The following is a 21,433-nucleotide window of genomic DNA, read 5'->3' on the forward strand; positions in this document are numbered from 1 at the left end:
ATATAGGTACGTAAGTGGATTGCAAGCGTTATTTCTTTATACTTATTTCCAAAAAAAAAAAATTTACACATGTAAAAATATTGGAGCGTTAGCAAATGATATAAACAATATATTATTAATGATATATATATTTTCTTTAAATAATAATATATATTTTTATTAAACATAATAACGCAACTGGTAAAGAGAGCGGCCTCATGGTATTGATCCATGGTTCCGTAAGAAATGATTAAAATACTATTTATCGTTTAGGACGGAACCCAGCAACACAGATTATTTGGCGAAAGAATAATTGATAGATTGATACCGACACAAACAGGCGTGCAGAAATTCCTACCACCAAATAAAACTGAAACAAACTTATGGAAGAATATAACATACAGTCACTAACCATTTTTAATGCATATAAGTATGTATATGTTCTAAGTGTTTATATATTTATATTTATTAATTATTTACCTGCTTTTAATACTATTTAGCTAACGATATATCTGATTTCTAGTCAGTTTATTAAACTGATGCTAAATAAATGTATTTCGTGTAGTTTTATTTCTGTTTAAAATCTAATAACATTCGTCACTAAAATCGACCAATTGAAGCTATCTGTCAATACAACGGTCAATGTGTAAATAAATTCGTGTTACCACCACGCATAACATTAGCCGCATCGGGGCGACGTCGGCTAGCGGCTAGTGCCGGCTAATTTATAGTCAACTTTCAATTCGGCTAACACTGCCCCTAGTCGTAAATCTCCGCACAATTAGATGCTTCTTGCGGTTCACCGCTGTCCAAACAATTGGATTATTGGTATTAAAATACGACTGTATTTATTATCTTGGGTATAAATATGAAATAAAAATATGCCTACTTTATTATTTTGATTTATTTAACTAGATTAAATTACACGTTCAGGTAAATTCTACGGGAACCGATTAAAACACAATGATCTGGAGAAGCGTCGTCTTTTACCAATGGAAGAAAACTTGGATCTTATTCTTTCGGCTTTTGATCATTTAAAGTATAGTACATTATTATTATTTGGTGGTAGGGCTTTTTGCAAGCCCGTCTAAGTAGGTGCAAACCTCTCATCAGATAATTTACCGCCAAACAGCAGTACTCAGTATTGTTGATTTCTGGTTTGAAGGGCTAGTGAGCCAGTGTAACTACAGGCACAAGGGACGTAACATCTTAGTTTCCAGGGTTGGTGTCGCATTGGTGATGTAAGGAATGGTTTCTTACAACGCCATTGTCTATGGGCGGTGGTGACCACTTACCATGAGGTGTTCGTCCGCTTACCGATATCATAAAAAAAACTACATAGTACATACTACTACAAAGAGATAGGTACAACTTTTAGATTGACGAACAAACATGAAAAGAAACATTCCTGATATTGATATCAGCTTTTCTCTACTATAATATACTTTTATTATATATACATATATAAACTTCTTGAATCATTCTATTTATTCATAAAAATTCAGTTTTATTTTTCATTAAATTAGAACTCAAAACATCTTTAAGCTCGGTTAGTAAGTATTAATGTCATAGCTAAAAGTAAGCCATAAATATATGTAACGTTACATGAAGAAACGTTTCTAACACAATAATTGAATGAGTTTTAATTGATGACATTGTGAATAACAGAACAATACAATACAGTAAGTCCATCAAGTTAATAAAAGTATCAAAGTACTTACGTACGCAATTAAAAAAAATAAACTACGGCGCATGACAATCGGGTCAACAAACTCATCCACACTTATGCAAAAAATTCACTGCGTCTCGATAAATAAAAATACATTAACACCACGTAATGCGGCTACGTCACGAATGACGTCATAATTGGCTCGCGGTACAACCTTCACCCAATAATTGGGCCGGCCGGCGGGAACACGAAAAAACGCGTTATTTTTAAACGTTAAGCGAAATAAAAGAGTAATGAGTTATTGATTCGACCGGGGTTAATGGTCGCGTAACAACGTTATGGAATCCAGTGTCAAGGCCGCCGGTTCCGAGTAATGGATTTTTTAATTTGTATTTATAAATAATGCGGCGTGCTTCGGGAGGAAATTTTTTAAATTTGTATTCCATTGTAGGTCGGCTGTATTCAACAGTTTGCGCGTAAACGTTAAGCGTGACGTGCCGGTTGTGTTTTGCTGTGTCAAGAATACACTGATTGTTTTATCAGATGGTATTGTGTTGAAGACTTGGCTTTTCTTTTCTTCGAATTAGAAGCAGGATTAGAAGATTTTTGGGATCCACTGAAATTGTTGCTAATTTCTGTTTTTGCATCGATATACATATCAATAATAATAAACATTTAATTTAACCCTTTTTCTGTCCTATAGCCAGGTAATCATGAGCCACATATGGCTCATGATTACCATGTAACTGTTGTCTGCTGTTTTGACAGGGAACGAGTTAATTTTGGCAGCATTAAAGTTGCTAAATTTATTTTAGTGTAGAGGACGTCTTAGTGAGACGTTATTATAGTTACCGTGTAATACAACCCAATGTAAATTCTTTTTTTATTACTTCTTCCTGCTTGTTCCTCTTTCTTTACAAATGCAATCAATGGAATGGATATATTAAGAACTAGTTGTCGTCCGCGGCTTTACTTGCGTTTTAGGGTTTTGGGTGTCAGGTATTAGGCATGTCCTTCTAACTCGAACTCCAAGTTCAAGATTGCTTAAAACGAAATTTCATAAAATTCGATTCACTTGTTTGACCGCGAAACAGCAAACGACAGACAGAGTTATTTTTGCATATATATTATTGATATAAATTATTCACTAACATCATACTATATTGATTTTAATTCCATAAGCCGTAGAACTATTCCGTAAGTGCAAACTCGAAAGTCACCGCAGGACACGAGCGTGAATTTTAAAAAGTGATATGCGACTTTGTCTACCTTGGTTATATTATTTAGATAACATAAGCATCAAAATAGCGTAGCGTAGTCGTTATTCAATATTAACGAGTGAGTTACAAATTATGTATATGTTTAAAATAATTATATGAACTGAAAATTAAAGCCACGTTTTCTCGTAATAATTATTAAAGATTTTATTAAAAATGTTGCCTATAAAACTCAAAGCATTTTTCTCAGCTGTTTTCGGAAAACAAGATTTATACGCTATCTGTGGCCACTTATATAATCTATCACTACTGCAACAATAAACAACAAGTATAAAAACGAAACGAAAAAAATAATAATTAAATGAATTAAATTAAAAAAATATATATCAATATGAATACTTATTTGTGCATAACGGTAATGTTTTTCAAATTATAAATTGGAGGGGTGTCCTTTGGCTTAATTGTCAAACTGACTTTGACATTTATCGCAAAACAAATTTTTCTTATGTCATATTTTCATAATAATATTAGTATCAGCGGAATTATTGTGGGATGAAATAGTAAACACTACCAAGGAGGAAGGAAGAAAAAAGAAAGAATATATTTTTTGTTTTGAACTTGAGTTAGGTACATTAGAAAGAAGGGATCTGTCACTTAATAAAATAAGATACTTACCCTTAAAATTAAATGTAGACTGTTATCTTCCTAAGTAATATCCACTTAACATTAAAAAGCACCCAATCAGACTATAAGTTGCACTTAATACACTATTGCACAGAAAACACCACAAACGCTTAAAAAAAAAAAAAACAAAACTGCAATTTATATATCAATTTAATTGTAATTCGTTGCTCCTTTAAACTTTGACAATTAAAAAAAATGTTTGAAATTTAAATTACGGGAGACGACCGAGCTCGGCTCGCACATTCGGCGGTCGGCAAGGAACTCACCGTCTTAAGGGAGAAAAGACGTTACGTTGGCCCCTTCGATCCCCTTCGTTGAGTTTGTATTGTGATAAAGGTGTGGTGTTTTCGAGTGGCAGTTGGATTTTTTTTAATAATGTTTTCTGTCATATAGTATTTGTCATTAATTAAAGTAAATAAAAAAAAATGGTGAAAGATTACGTGCTAATCATTCAATTCAGGAATTAATATAATTAACAAAAATAAATATAAGTATAACTTGTTATATATTTTTTTATTTATATTATACAGCAGTTCAAATACAGATAAAAATGTAAGTCAATTATCATCTTAAAATGTATGTATGTAGTACTGCAAACTGTTAGAAACGATGGTTACAATTTTAAACCAATTCAAATATCGCCACATACGTTCAAATGCTGTTAATTTAAAATAGCTCTTATTGTTATGTCTTAAGGTTAAAAGTTACATTTATGAGCAAGGATATGAAAAAAACGTTTATTTTGAAGGGTAAGCTTTCTTTGCGAACACTACTGCTTTTTGAATACAGCTACGACGACAAAAGGTACAGGGACTGACTTACGATTGTTTTTTTTTAATTTTAACTTATGTTCGTAGTTAGGCTATAGTAAGTATTTTGTTCCACTGTATTTTTGGTTCAAATCAATTAATTTCTTCGATTAGGTAATGTAATGAAAATACATAAAAACTATACCAAAAGATTCGCCGTAAAGTCAGGCCGTTTCGGATGAGGTTTTAAATTATAATATTATTTTATAAGTTAGTGTGTTTCGCAGCTTCACCCGATTTAAATTTCACGTTCTTACAATATCTAATACAACCTTGATATGCTACCAACTCTGAAATTTAAAAAACGAATCTAAAATAAACAAGATATCGGTCACAGATCTTTGTGATAATGCTTTGTGCAAGCCAGTACCACCACTAGGTACCACCTATCATATATTCTACCGCCAAACAACAATACTTAGTATTGTGTTCGGACTTAAAGGGTGAGTGATCCAGTGTAAATGAAGAGATAAGACATTACTTCTCAGCACCCAAGCTTGTTGGCTCAGTGGTTATAACGCTAAGAAATGGTTAAAATTTTATGACAATTTCTGTAGGCAGTGGTGGTGAGATTACCAAAAGGTGGACTATAAACGACATAAAAACATACAATTATGATTTTCTTTCTTTTATAAAATCGCAAAAAGAGCAATGAATCGCTCACCTGCGACCGTGCCCGGATGACACTTTCAAAGCGTATGTGTGTGGGTGCGTAAGTGTTAATAAAATAATCAGTTTTCAGGTGCTAATAGTACTAAAACACATTTTCCATTCATAGTTCAACATCGAATAAGGTATTTAAATATAAAAAATATATAATATCATAATGTATAAGAATTTTAAATAAAATTGTATATATATATATATATATATATATATATATATAATATTCACAATTTTTAATATATTTTTTATTTCCTCCAACTTCTCAAATGCCTCCCTGTGTTAGGAAGTAATGCACGGTGGCTTATTTTTAACGGTCACATCGACGCACGCGCCGTAAAGGAACATTTGGTGTTATTATAATGTTTGATAAAGATTCGAATTATAAACCCTATAATAGTAAGGAGGTTTTATTTAGTTTAGAAAATAAATTAATTTGAGTACATTTCTCGGGTTATTTTACAAAATGTTGAAAATAAAGTGTAGTTGTATATGTATTGCAATATAGACTAGTTAGTTTATAAGGACATTTATAAATAATAGGCTTTCAAGCCAAAAATGTTATCTATTTTTTTATAAATACTTCAACGTTTAAATCCATTCAATAAGAAGATATATAAAGATTTTTCATTAGATTTAATCCTACGCTAATTTACGATCAAATATTAAACCACATAATCTTTTTGATTTAAGCAGCTAGTTACCCTTCCCGATCTCGTACGAGGGAAAATCAAATAAAGAGATTTCCCATTTTACCCGCTTGAAGTTGACAATGCCAAACATCCTTGATTACTTATCGTCTACGTCGCAAAAAGTCAGAAGTCAATCGAACCTATAGTTTCGGTGATCGCGTGATGACTGTCAGTGGTATTTAATATGTACGTTTTTATATAGAAGATAATATATTGAAATGTCTGACCTAAAAATGACCAAACCTATGTTTTTTTAATTGCTCTAGTTGCTTTCTATTTATCATTTTGACTATACGTTCTTAGAATGTAAGAAAAATCTATAACATAATTTTGAATAGGTGATGACGTCAATATGTTATTATTTTAAATAAAGAACGTTAAAACAATTTTTAAACGTAACGGTCATTCGAACAGATGCACACGCGCATAATGCACGTCTTAGACGCGTGCTGGACACACGAACGGAAGTTTCTCATTTCCATAAATGTGCCAACGGGTTACTCTATTATATTGTTATCCTTAACTTTCAACCTTATTAACATCTAAAAAGAGATTAAATTACAATAATTCGCAATAAACAGGCAATATGATACAATCATAATGCAATATTAAACCTTAAATTGTTGCAAATAAGGTAGTAAGTTGAATGAGTTGATGATATAACTTAGCGCACGCGTCGTCTTGGTCTGTGATCACAAGAAAGCAACAGGATGCGTCTTTAACGCAAGGGTGACAACCCTCAGACGATTAAAGTAATACTTATGTTAATTATCATAAACATACGCTATCAATATGGTTCTAAGTACGGTAATGTAGGATTAAAATAAAAATATTCGTTAATATTTTTATTCGTTAATGTTGATTTCGAAAAAAGAGTTATTTTTATTTTTTAAATGATAAGAGTCTTTTATTGTAAGATATATCGTTTATAAACTCAGCTATACTTACAAGATATTTACAAGAGATACAAGATTAGGTACATATTAATTTGATTTAAAACACGCAACAGAACTCTTTTGTAATAATATATTAACAGAAACATTTTTTTATTTTAACGAAAATGTATAAAATAAAAATAATCTTTCCTTTGAAATGTACTTACATAAGTATTTCTTAAGAATTGCAAACAATTCCAAAATGATACTAAATATATAAAAAATAAACTTATCTCTGACTCAATGTTTTTTCGTTTGTCTTCCCATGAGTTTTCTAAAAAAAAAATATTTAGCAGCCGAAGGCGCGAAAAGGGTGCAGCACCCGCATGCTAGCATCCCGTAGCGTCGAAGGACATCGAGGTTCGAAATCTCTACGTCTGTACAAACATCGAGAATGAAATACATAACCGATTACTATTTAGAAAATGTAAAGATATCCCAGGAAAAGTTCATATTACAAAAAATGTCATAATCTTAGTCAGTAGTGACAAATTAGACCGTCTACCTATACAATAGAAAAGAGGGATTACGTACTATGTACTACATACGTTAACATAATAATATGTGTATAATATACATTTTTTTTTTTTTTTTTTTTTTTTTTTTTTTTTTTTTTTTTTTTTTTTTTTTTTTTTTTTTTTTTTTTTTATTTAAGTTTACAAAACTGACTTACAACTAGTGCATACAAAGTAATATCTAAGCTAAACAGAGTGTAATGAAGTTGCAGTCTTCTGGATGTAAACCTAGCATGCTTTAAAAAATATATTGCTTAGTTAACAAGAACAGTACTTGTGTAATTACTGATTAGTTAATTATTTAATTATTACATAAAATAATGTGATTTTGTTTTAAGTTTATTTTTAAGAGAACCAACAGATTCACTGAAGACATCTAAGTGTTGACGACTACAATTCGCAAGCGAGCAAATACGGTAAATTGGCGAATGTTGGCCAAGATTTGATTTGACATCAGGCAGGCTAAATATTTTACGATTTTGTAAACGGCTACCTTGACGCGGAATGTAGAAACTAATCTTAGCAAGTAGATCAGGTGCATCAATATCTCCATGCAATAATTTGTATAAAAAAAGAAAGTCGGCAGCTTCTCTTCTATATTTAAGAGTTTGCAGTTTATAATTAATTAGGCGTGCATCGTAAGAATTAAAATTTTTAGCATTTAGATCTGTGTACGCTAAGTAATATAGAAAACGTTTTTGTACACGTTCTATTCTATCTGAGTGCACCTCATATCCAGGATTCCAAACAACTGAACAATATTCTAGGATACTCCTTATTATACTATTGTATACTAATATTGTCAAGCTTGGATCCTTAAAGATTTTCATTAATCTTAACACCAGACCAGATACTTGCGAGGCTTTTGATATGATGGAATCAATGTGACCTCTAAAGCTTAAGGTGTTTTCTATTATCACCCCAAGATCCCTAACATTCGTTGATTCCGTAAGAGGCGTACCGTCGATGTAGTAAGTGTGTTTTAGTGGCTTTCGTTTTCTACTAAATTTAATATGAACACATTTATCCTTATTTAGAGTCACACGATTTGCAAGACACCAACAAACAAGGTTGTCGATGTCACTTTGTAGGATTTCGATATCCTCTAGTGATTTAATTTCCCTGTATATTTTTAAATCATCTGCGAATATTTGATATTTAGATTTAATTACTTTTCCAACATCATTAATGAAAACAAGAAAAAACAAAGGTCCTAAGTGTGACCCTTGCGGTACACCAGAGGGTATTTTACATTCAAAAGATTTAAAACCTTTAATGGCAACTAATTGGGATCGATTCTTTAAGTATGACTCACACCAACGCAACAAGGAACCATGAATACCCATACATTCCAATTTGGTTAAAAGAATGTCGTGGTGGACTAAGTCGAACGCTTTTTTAAAATCCAGATATATAGCATGTACCTCATTATTCTTATCTACAGCTTCAGAAATATCAGATATGTAACTAACTAGATTAGATGTTGTGGATTTATGTGGACAAAAGCCATGCTGGTATGAATCAAAGTAAGGTTTTAAATGAGAATACATCTTTTTTTGAATTAGTGACTCAAAAACTTTCCCAAAAGTAGATAGTATGGATATTGGTCTGTAATTAGAAATATTATTAATGTCTCCAGATTTATGAATTGGCGTTATATAAGCAACTTTCCATTTAGCTGGGAATATTCCCAATTGGAGTGATTTATTATATATTTTTGTAAGGGGGTTAACTAAAACTTTAGCACAATTTTTAATAAATGTAGGTGATATTAGATCGGGTCCCGCCCCTTTATTGCAATTTAAGGATAGAAGTTGTGTTTTAACCTCATGATCTGTTACAGAACATTTGGCGTATGTGTTATTTGTACATTCAATACCAGTTAAATATTTTGGGTTGAAAGGTGGAAACTTATGTGTGGTATCATAGATCGACTGAAAATTATAAGAAAAAAGATTACATATTTCCTGTCCTCCTGTAGCTTTTCTATCATTTAATATCATTTGATTGGGAATCGACTTAGAATTGCATTTTCTGTCTTTAAAATATTTCCAAAAATATTTAGGATTGTTGCGAATATGGTCTGATATATTTGTTTTGAAGAAATCATAGCATTCAAATATCATTTCGCTTGAGCGATCTCTTAGGAGGTCGTAAGTGTATTTATCCATAGGATTTTTATACTTCTTGAATACTTTATGATATTTTGATTTTTCCTTAAGAGTACGTATAAGAGAACGTGAATACCATATGGGATGCTTGCCATCACGTGGTTTGGATTTTGGGGTATTTTTGTAAATAACATTTAGTAAAGCCTCATAAAAAACTTCTATCATTTCATCTACAGAGCTACAATTTTTCCATAAATGTGCCCAATCAATGTTTGAAAGTTCCTCAATAACAGTATTATAGTCACAAAACGCAAAATTATATTCAGGTTCAGTATTTCTTTTAAGATGGTTTTTTTTAGTAGAATACTGTAGGTCTATTAATAAGGCTGGGTGATGACAATCAAGCGGGACTAAGGGTTTTTCTTCAGATACTGTAAGAAAAGATGGATGTGAGCTAAGAACTAGGTCGAGAATTCTTTCGTTATAATTAGAAATTGAGTTGCATTGATGTAGGTTGCAAAATAACATTGTGTCAATAAATAAAGAATCCACGTTATTGTTTGTACGAACAGGTATTAGACTACGACTGTAAGTGCTATATTCCCAGACAATATTGCTCAAATTGAAATCCCCAATCACCACGTTTATTGTGCCGTCATCGGTGTTAGAGTTAATAACTTGTGCAGTATTTTTAAGAAAGTAATTAAGTTCCAACTCCTTTACTGGAGGTGGAATATAGACACCACAAATATTAATTTGCGCCCTTTGACCTATTTTAAATGAAACCCAAAGATCTTCACATATAGATTCCCAAGTGTTTTTTCTCAGACTCTCAAACTTTTTGTGTATGGCAATTACAACACCACCACTATCTTTCAAATAAGATGAAGTTGTACTGCGATCGCGCCTAAATACTGAATACCGAGTGTCAAATAATTCATGATCAAATATTGTATCATTCAGCCAAGTTTCCGTAAGAATTATGACATCATAATCACAACAGAGAACAGATAAATAGAGGTCTTCAGTCTTGGTCCGCAGGCCCCTCACATTTTGATAAAAAATTTTAATATTGAATTTTAAAACTAAAAAAGCACAATAAATACTAACTCAGGTATAAAAAAAAAAAAGTAGAATTATATAACTATAAAATTACTTAAGACTATTTAAAAATTCGGTATTTCTTATTAAAATTGCAGGTGAATGCTTATTTTTACGAATATAAATGCGGCTATTTCGGATCCAGACAAACTCGTATTTCTTCTCTTTTGCGATTAGTCTCGTAGCTGCATGAAGTTTCTTGTTCGTTGGGGATAGGTGTTCACTTACGTATATTGATTGCTTATCACCTGCGATGCCTAAGTGAGTCGAATTGAGTTTGTCGTTTTCATTCTTTTTGTTGAAATTTTTTATCGCTGCAAGTATAGTATCACGGATGCGCGGGCTGGTTAGTTTGACTATGATATTGATAGAGAGCGCTTAGAGTCAGAATTAACCTTAGCAACGCGATGGAATTCTTTAATATCACTATCAGCTATGTCACACGAAACGACTTTAGTGAGTTGTTTCACAATAGTAAACAGGTTTTCAGACTTATGCTCCGGAACACACTGTATTTCAATATTACAGTCTCGAGCACGCTGCTCAAGCTGTTCCATAAGGCTGGTGACTTCGTTAAGTTGTGCACGTAGAGATGTGCTTTCTGTTTTTAATTGAGAGATATCCGTTTTGTAACGATCGTTAATGAGTTGTTGTTCGTCAAAATTATCAGATAAAAATTGCACTGTATTAGTTACTTGATCTAACTCCTGTCGCATTATAGAAAATTTGGAGTTTAAATCTCGCACTTCACCGCGAATTTCACTTAATTTCGTATTGAAATCGTTTAGGCTTAATTGTTGGTATTCAAATTTTTCATTCATTTCTCTACGAAGATTTCGAATTTCTTGAAGAATAGCATCTTGGGTGTCTATGTTACTTACTAGGGAAGCTGGTGAATCTTTTTCAGATTCTTTAATAATCTTGCCTTGATCGGAAGGAGAATTTTTATTCCCTGAATTTGATTTCGGCCCTTGACAGATTGGGCAAACCCATTTAGCTCGGCTCGATTGTGCCTCATTGAATTTAATACAGTCTACATGAAATTGACGGTTACATGATGTATTTGTACATTTAACTCTCTTCTGAGTTACAAGTAGACTATTGTTACATGAGTAGCACACAACCATATTTATAAAAAAAAAAAAAAAATTTGGTCAGTGTATTCAGGATTTGATCTTCGTACCCCTTGATGTCTTTGAATTTAAGTCACTCTTACTTGCGCGCTGCCATTTATGCAGATGGTATAGGGTTCGAAAATGTTGTTCAGTAGAGTACTTAAGCTTTGCGGCAAATAATAATCAGTGCTAAGTGGGTGGAGTAAAATAACTTTGTTCCACTAACACTTAATAACAGCAACTTTGGAAGATAGTTTTAGGTACAAAAACTGCACTTTTTGGACACGATTGACATAAATTATAGTTAAACTAATTATAGGCACTATAGTCAATTGCAGATTTTACACTAAAAGCTATTAGAACTATTTTATTTTATTTTTTCAATCGGCACAGGTACAAACTGATGTTTACACAAGTACTACCAAACGATGAATGAAGTGAAACTCTGATTAAGGGACACGAAGCGATTTGTCAAACTAGATAGTACAAACGTTGAGGCAAATAGAATCTAGGATGGTCTGCCAACACTATCTTGTTAAGTTAGGCTTCTAAGTTCCAAACTGTTACTGACCGAACCACTTAAGTTATATGTCCAGATGTCTGAAGTTAGCGGCGAATTGTGTTCAAGGATTTGGCGATTGTTTTATTATATTTGTATTAATTTATTTGTCGTTTTTTATAAAACATTTTCATACAAAAAAAAATCTTTTCTTGGACTATATTATAACGTTGTATTCGGTATTTAAACTTATCTATCTTTATGCACGTGTACGTCAAATTCAGCAACGGATTGAATTATTGACAGAGTTGATGGATTGTATTTGTTATAACGGTAATTATCGTAATTATTTCCTAAATCGAACTGATGTTTGTGTTAAAAATGACCAAAAATATTTTCCTTAATATCAGTACAATCTCGTTTCAATGGTTTGGTGCCTTTGAATTATATATGTCTATGTAAATCGGTATAACTAATATGATGTACTTTGTTTTATTTAGTTTGATAATTGTGTTAGCTAAGTGGAGTGATAATGGTCTGTCTGTTGTATTCTTAACTTGCATTTTTAACATAATTTCCAAAATGTTGTTTAACATTAACAGCCTGTAACTTTCTCACTGCTGACTTAAAGCCTCTTCGCCCGCTGAGGAGAATGTTTAGAGCATATTCCACCACGCTGCTTCAATGCGGGTTTGTGGATACACATGTGGCAGAATTTTGTTGAAATTAAACAGATGCAGGTTTTCTCTCGACGTTTTCCTTCACCGCCGAGCACGAGATGAATTATAAACACAAATTAAGCGCATGAAAATTCAGTGGTGCTTGCCTGGGTATGAACCCGTAATCATCGGTTAAGATGCAGGCATGCTAACCATTGGGCCATCTCGGCTCTAAAATGAATATTGTCTAATATGTCTCATAAAAAGTATATTGGACGATTTTACTACATTATTTTGGAGGCCAGGAGTTTGTTCAAGTCCGCCTGGGTAGGAACACTGGAATACTTAGAATTGTTGTAGTCCGGTTTGAATAGTGAGTGAGCTAGTGTAGCTACGGGTACAAGGGACATAAAATATTAGCTCCCAAGGTTGGTATCGCAATCTGGGATCTAGCAATGTATAGCGGTGGTGACTGTGTGACATCAGGTATCTCATTTGCCCGTACGCTTACATATATAATAATGAAAAAAAAAACAGCCCAGTTACTCGAGGCTCTTCAAATTACTCCGCTGTGACATCATGTTTCATTCCATTTGTGCATGTTCTCACTGGCTCACTCACCCTTCATACTAGACACACAGTACAATTCACTTTTTAAATTAAATTAATTTCTTCCTTTACAGAATTTTGCTAACGTACCTTTTTGAGTTTCCTTTTTGTTTTAAATTAGTGATATTTCAAAGTGAACACACGTTTGCATCATTGTAATGTATTTGGAAATTCCGTCAGACGTGTTTTTGTTACATGAAGTCGAGTTTATAGATTTGGCTCCTTAAATACCGCGGTGTCTGTGTATTTCGATTTTCAAAAAAATATATATAATCTTCTAAATATAATCGTATTTTAAAACAATTAAAACTTTAATCGAACATGTTCTGTTTAAATAAAACATTTAAACGACCGTAAAGTAAACAAGGCCTGTTTTAAATTAGTCCAACAGCAGCCTGTCAACATTTTGGTTTCAAAGCGAACAATTAACCCGCTGCTGTATTTTTTCGTCGATTTTTTCCAAGCCGTATCTAATCGTAACGGATTAAGCGCTCACCTCTAGTGCAGTCATGTTTGCCTTTGCTACGCGGGAATAAAGACTAGACTCGCGCGCGGGATTAAAAATATACGTTTGTTAAGAAATAGCTGATTAGTTCCGGGTGCTAGAGCTTCTTGATGATTTCTTTACGACGGTGATTAAGCTGTCATCCTCTTTCTATAACTGACTGAATAGTCAATTTGGAACTTGATTATTTTCAATAAAAACTATTTGGTTTCCCCAGCTCAATGGTGTAGGTTATTTTTTTTTTCAAATATTATAAAGAATATTAAATTGTATATACAGTTCTTATATTTGCTCAATTAGGAAAATATTTGGGTCAAAATTTATGAATATATGCTGATGGTTTTGACCACAATGACCATTATCAAGGAAGAGTAGCTAACTGCGTCTGTGTGCTAACTCAGTTTCTATCACAACTCCTTCACATTCAAGGAAATCTGATACCACCGGAAAAAGTTCAGGCCCAGGATCAACTTTACTCGCTATTCAAGGCATGAAGTTTAATCACTGCTATATTCTAAACTGCGCGTCTTTGCAGCTTCTCTGAATTTTAACTAACTCTTTGGTCCGAATTAAACAACAAATTTGAATTGAATCTCTCACTCGGGGTTTGCTAAAAACTAACCCAAAGAAGTCTGACTGTTATAGAATAGTATTAAATTGACATTCGACAACCGACAAACAAAGAAATCATAAGAAAAATCCATCAACTTAAGTCCTTTCAGCACAGAGGCACTGTAATGTGAAATAGTTTGGATCTGATCCGTTCTCACCTCAAAGATAATATCAAGCCAACGAGGTCGCTTAGCGTCGCTCAAATATTTTCCGATACCAAGTAAAGATTTATCTCGATTCATCCAATGTTTGGAGAGGTTGACAAATATCGTAACACCATTCTTCCCTAATAAAGTGACCCTCGGTGTCTCTTAGCTTACATTAATTAAGTTTCGTGATTTATATCCTGTGAGTAAACTGTAGAAGCAATTCTTATCTGTCGAAATGAGAAAAACTAGTCGAGTTCATGTAAATATTAGTCACTTGTATCAATATGAAGACCAAATTTTTGTTTATGGTAGCCCCGGAGCTAGTATGATATTATTTTATCGTTTAATTTAATTATCTTTATTTAAATAAATACTATAATATTTACTATTATGGTGCATAAATAAACTGTTTTTTTTTGGATTTGTCGGAATTTATAAAATATTTTTCCAGGAATTCGTAATTATAATGTTGTGGGATGTGAGGTAAGATATGATGGAAACGATCACGTTTTACAAGTTTTCGTATCAAATATGGGGAACAGAAATATTAGAGAGAAGCTGACTAAACCTCTAGACGTATTCTATAAGAAGAAACTCGAAATTCACCGCTGAACACGAGCGTCAAATTTCCGAATAAGATGCGACTTTGACGATAATATTTATATATTTTTTAGGATACACGTATCAAATGTTCAACCGTCGTAAGTCAACATTTCATGTGTGAGATATGAAGTGAGTTCTAATAGAATCGCAATGCTGTTGTCGGTGGCACTACTAATATAATGTTAAGAGCGTTTCCACGACGAACACACAAAAAGGCAATTTAAATAACGAAAATTCAAAAACTAAAAAATAATGATTAATGTATATAACTGCTATATATAAATGAAACTTGAAAAAATTATAGGGACGCATAAGTCTTTGGAGATACAATTACGAACAAAAATAATATATTCCAATACTACATAAGTAGCTTTTAGTAAAAAAAGGTTTGCTTGAAGTTATATCTTATTGGGACAATTCAGCCTTTGTACTCTTTTTTTAGTTAAGTCTCTTCTTGTACGATCATTTGTGCAACAAAGATATTAGTTTACAACGTTTAATAAATATGGCGATGATATATTCTTTTGAAAAATAAGTCGTTTTTTTTTTCAACTTTTTAAGCATCTACCTGTAGAGCTATTTGGATATAAGTTCATTAAATTGTCATAATTTATTGACAAAGCACCTGACTCCTTCAAACAAATGAGACATTTCCATCAAGCAACTGTTGCGCGTCTGTCGCCTTACGAACGTTTTATGACTTTTTCGAAACAGACTTACAGATCTTTAATATATTAATAAAAAAAAAAGATTACATCGTAACTGTTGATTTGATAAAATAATATATGTATATATTTAATTAAACACATTGATAAATATATAAACATTCGATATCGTTGACACATAACTCGCCAATTAGTTAATCTATACATATAATAAAGTTGGAGTGTCTGCTTGTAATATTAATATAACCCATTTTCACTAAAGGACTTTCACTGGCAGATAGCGGATGTAATAAGGAGTAACTTAGGCTACGTTTATTTTAGAATTATATATAGAATAAAAATAAAATCACGCTAAAATATCCAAATAACTTAAATTCAAACAACGCGCACGAAGTCGCGGGCACAGCTAGTATATAAATATATATACTACTCAACGTAATTAATAGACGTACTATTATAAATGTGTACTTACTCGAAGGACATAATTATTGATCAAATTGTCTCCTGATATAATTGCATACAACAACCGTTCATTAACGTAATAGAATAAACTCCAAACCTCCCAAGAAAGAGAATGTCTCCGCCTAGAATTTTACACTAGATATTTACAATTAGAAAACATTTATTTTTGAATTTGTTAACATACTAACATACAATTATTGTTGTTTATTTAACAATCTAACATATGTCTGCACAAATATATGTGTAACAAATATAAAACACGTTAAACCTGACATTAGTTCTTTGCCTGCTTGAAAAAAAAAAAACACTCTGTTTTTATCATAAGTACACAGTAGGGTGTCATCATTAAACATGTTTTTTTGGCATCTATAAGAAATACTTGAGAAAAAGTAAAAAAATATAACGAGGTTCGTAATAGTGGCTTTTCATTTCATTTATTTTAAAATGTAATAAATGAAATAATAAATATATATATAATATTTTATAATCTAATAAACAAACTTAATTTAAATAACTCATATCATCAGTTATTAATCTGAATATATTTTAGTAAGCCTAAATCTAAACTACATTTACATACCTATCTCGCATCGTTTTTTAATGAGATACGATCGAATATAAATTTTACAAATTTTGCTCTTATATTTATGCTCAATAAATGTACCTAAGTATATTCTCTTATTATTTTATACCTAAGTTTATATAATAAAATGTATTTAAGAGGTAAGAGAACGCGAAACAATTATGAAAATAAAACTTGTTTTGTTTTATTAAATTATTATTTAGAAATATATTTGATATTTCAAAAATATTTTAAGTATATTATTTTATACTATTGTAAAATATTTCCTTTAATGACGCCACGATTCTTGTACCGCGTTGATCTGTTTTTTTTTTGTTGCCAAATTCTTTTTAGGGTTGGCTTTCAACACCTACTGAGCAATAATTGTGTTATTTGGAATAAAATAATGATCAGAAATTGCAACGGATCCGCAATATGTTATTACTTAACATTTAGCAAATTAACAGCTTTACCTTTTAAGTTTTTGATATTGTATAATAAATAATTTAGATATTTAAATTATTACATTCCATGAAACGAAACGTGACGAAAATTGTAAGTCATTTAAAATTCAGTCAATTGGTAACACCCATGATGTTGTAATTATTAGTTTATTAGCATGTATTATAACAAATACTTACGTTCTGTTTGCACGTTTTCCTGGATTTACGCATTAAAAAAAACATAAATGATTGATTTATATATATTTTTAGTATCATAATAAAAGGATATAGTTTAAAGAACAATAATAGTATAGGGTAATTTTAATTTCTATTTTACATACTTTTTTAGATTTAAGTTTTGGTGTCATGGCGTTAAAGGGCATTATGGCGTTTTTCTGTCAATAAATTATTAATAGCAGCCCAAAGATCGGTACTTGCACTTCTTTGCCTCGAAAAGCACGGAGTTTGAGAGTATAAGTATAATATGAAATCCAGAAGGTCGAGAGTGTATCAAATTGCCCGACAAGGATTCAATACAACATAATAATAACATCAATACCTGACGTCAGGACCTGACGAATGGAGATGTCGTGATTATCGAGAAGCTGACTGGATATGGTACTATATGATGATCCATCTTTAGTTAACGAACAAAATATAAATACTTCAAAAATAGGCGCCAAGACTGTGTAGATATAAACTATTATATAAAAAAATACTTTTACTATAATATATCTTGCGCAGTTGCAAATTATCCGGTGCGAATAGAGCGTGATCTACCAGGAAGACCGAAATCGGGTACAAGAAATTATCATCAATAAATTGGAACAATTAAAAAGTTAGCTCGATAGCACAGATAGCAAAGTAAGTAAAACAACATGTCAAAACACCAACTAACAAAATATTGTATCATGTTAGAACAGAAGAGATACTCCGCTATCGCTTTCTCACTTACCCCACGCACTGCATGGAGCTACAAAACACTAATCAATTCATCTCTCCTTGAAAATGGTATATTTATGTGTTCATTATTTACATAAACATTCCTTCTATTGAAGTAATAGTTTATATTAATAAATGTTATAAAATCAAGAATCATATTTTTTGTCAACGTTAAGTATATTAATGCAATAGTCGAAATTGTTTCGTTGCTGTTTAAAATTATCAGGCGCTTATAATATTTTTTAATAACCGAATTTAATAAGATTGTACACTGTTGAAAATGTTGTTTTTTATATAAATAAAAATAATGGTTACACACATGTTACACACAGTTACTTGAATATTCAAGTAACTGTGTGTAACATATAAGTATTATGGTAAAGAATATTATACTTGGGTAAGGTAGGGCTTTGTACAAGTATCTTCTGTATGTACCACCGAGTAGCGGCATGTCATATATTTAACCACTACATAGCAATACTTGGATTGTTTTATTCCGGTTTGAAAGGTGAGTTAGCCAGTGTAAATGCAGGCAGAAGGAACGTAATATCTTAGTTCCCAAAGTTGGCTGTACATTGGCTATACAGGGAACTCTTAATATTTCTTACATTACCACTTCTGTTACTTAAGTTACTTCTGCCTGTCTGCTCACCTATATAATATATAAAAAATGGCAATACTTATATTTATATGAATATATAATTGATATTATAAGAAAACATTTTTTATATTTCGTACGAATATACGATTTACTTTTAAGATTAAGACAAGTATATTTTGTTTCTTGTCACGAAGGTTAGTAGATAAATACTTTATATAAATAACATGATGTATGTTAAATTAATCCCCCTTCTTATTAATCCTTCCAGCAATCCATGTAAAGTTGCTATATAAATAAAAAATATAAAAGTAATTACATTAGAACATGATACGTTTTCGGTCTTGGACATTGAAGTTGTAGCGCCTTAACCTTCATTAAAAGTATAACACCTTGTCTTATTGCCTCTACTGGTGACAGGAGGGCGGAGGAAAGGGTGCTTAATTTTTGCCCAGAGGATCGGAATTGCGATTCTTGCCAACATTTCACACGGTCATGTGTTCAGTAAATATTTCTAAGTTTTATTTGTATATATTTAAGCATTAATAATTCTTATGTACTTATTTAAAAAATTTAATTTTCGAATACAACAATAGTAGGTATTTCCAACTACTGCAAGTCTGCAACGGTTTTAGCCAGAACATATATTTTACTGATACTTTATATTTATATAATTAATTGTAATATATTTGATCATTTAAGATATAGATTCAAAATGAATTTGAGATAGAATTCCAGAAACATTTTTACATATGATATTGACTTGTATTTTGTGTAACATCTTATTTAGTTGAAGCCACAGATTTTTGCCAGAAAATTGCGGTGTAAAAGCGACATCAAAAAGAAACCATTGTATTTCGTCTTAATTATACGAACGGTAAGTCCTTAAAAGATATGTTTACTTACTTACTTACTTTACTTTGTAAGATTCTTGTTAATTAATACTAATAAATGAGGAGACGTGTTTTATGGAATGTCTAACTAAAAAACTCTAAACCAATATACATAAAACCTATAACCACATGTTTGTAATATCATCATGTACGTCGCTACACTTCACAGATTCACCAGATTTAAACTTAGACTATTGACGTAAAAATGTGAATGTCTTGGTTTTGTATATGTTTATACGATTACATTACATTGACTGTAACTGTGGTAGCTGTGGTATGTGAAAGTTCCCGATCCGTCTCGACACCCCCCCCCCCAAACATGATGGTTTGTACCTTGATAGCACCGTTTGTGTTAAAAACAACTTGACGAGAAATTATTTGCATATAGATACCAATAATACATATTATTATATATTCAAATAAGTAAAATATCAGCCTGTAAACGTCCCACTGCTGGGTTAAGTCCTCCTCTTCCTTTGAGGAGATTGTTTGGAGCTAATTTCACAACGCTGCTCCTAAGTGGGTTGGTTTGATGAGGTAGAATTTTATTGTAATTAGACATGGTTTCCTCACGAAGTTCTCCTTCAGCTTTGACCACATAATGAATTATAAACACAAATTGAAGTTAAATATTAACATAAACTGAGTAAGTTCCACTCATTCGTCAAATATTCCACCGTCAAGCTATAATTTCTTTTCCGTTTGAAGTGTGAGTGACTTAGTGTAACTACTGGTACAAGGGACTTAAAATCTCAGTTCAAATGTAATGTTTATATTTCTTAGGGCGATAATGTCTATGAGCAGTGGAGATAACTTGTCATCAGATGGCCCATTTTCTCATCCCATTTGATAATAAAAATTATATGGTACAAAAAGTGCAAGTGCAAGTTTTTATGAATATTTTTACAAACCCTTTTAACAGTTTATTTATTTATGATTATAGCAAATACACCTGAAGAATACTCACGCATCAGTCAGCGGGTTTTAACAGTCAGCGCAATGAGAAATAAAACTGATCAGCATCATTTATAATATGGTCTCCCCCTGTGTCAGAGGTACAGTACTCCAGTTATATAAAAATACATTCAATAAATTAACTTTGAAAAGCCGAATTGACCCAGTGGTTCAAACAGGTTAACCGAAGATTGGCGGGTTTAAACACCACTGAATTGTCATATGCTAATTTGTGCTCAATTAATCTCGACGAAGAAAAACATAACAAGAACAAGAAAATTAGCAAGTGGCCGATGAAAATTTATCCAAATAGCTGCTCCTATTTGTAGTGGTGGAATATGCTCGAAACCTCTACAAAAGGTTAGGAGCCTGTCTGCCTACCAATTGTAGTTTATAGACTTCGACAAAGCTTACTAAAATAATTTTATATGCTTCAAACACTCGTATTTAAATTATTAATATCTGGAAATGTTTCAAATATTGTTCTGTGCTATATCAATACTTTAAAAAACGTCCATCTTTTTTATTATTTGATTACCATTTCAGGGCCTGTTTCTGAAGAAGTAGTGTCTACTAGCAAGCATGCTTCAATGCAATATTATGTTGTATCGAAATAACACACTGGTCAGTACCAAAAATATATTTTCGGACAATTAAGTCTCTGGTTAAAATAAAAAGGTTATAAGTTATTAAACTGTAATTTATTATCTTTATTGCAGAACTAGCGACCCGCCCTGGCTTCGTCGTTGCGTAACTTATTAATGACGAAAATTATATGACGTAAATAT

The 21,433-nt window shown here is 31.8% G+C and overlaps 1 long non-coding RNA gene across 1 annotated transcript in view; it reads left to right on the forward strand.

Annotated features, from left to right (window-relative positions):
• The window catches only part of LOC125070882, a 78,451-nt gene extending 57,571 nt beyond the window's left edge, over positions 1–20,880 (forward strand). The window contains exons 2-3 of the long non-coding RNA XR_007119897.1: positions 19,589–19,675; positions 20,635–20,880. This is a non-coding gene — a long non-coding RNA (uncharacterized LOC125070882). The remainder of the gene's footprint in view (positions 1–19,588; positions 19,676–20,634) is intronic.
• The last annotated feature ends 553 nt before the right edge of the window (positions 20,881–21,433 follow it).

This window comes from Vanessa atalanta, chromosome 18 (genome assembly GCF_905147765.1).
Source record: "Vanessa atalanta chromosome 18, ilVanAtal1.2, whole genome shotgun sequence".
Classification (NCBI taxonomy): domain Eukaryota; kingdom Metazoa; phylum Arthropoda; class Insecta; order Lepidoptera; family Nymphalidae; genus Vanessa; species Vanessa atalanta.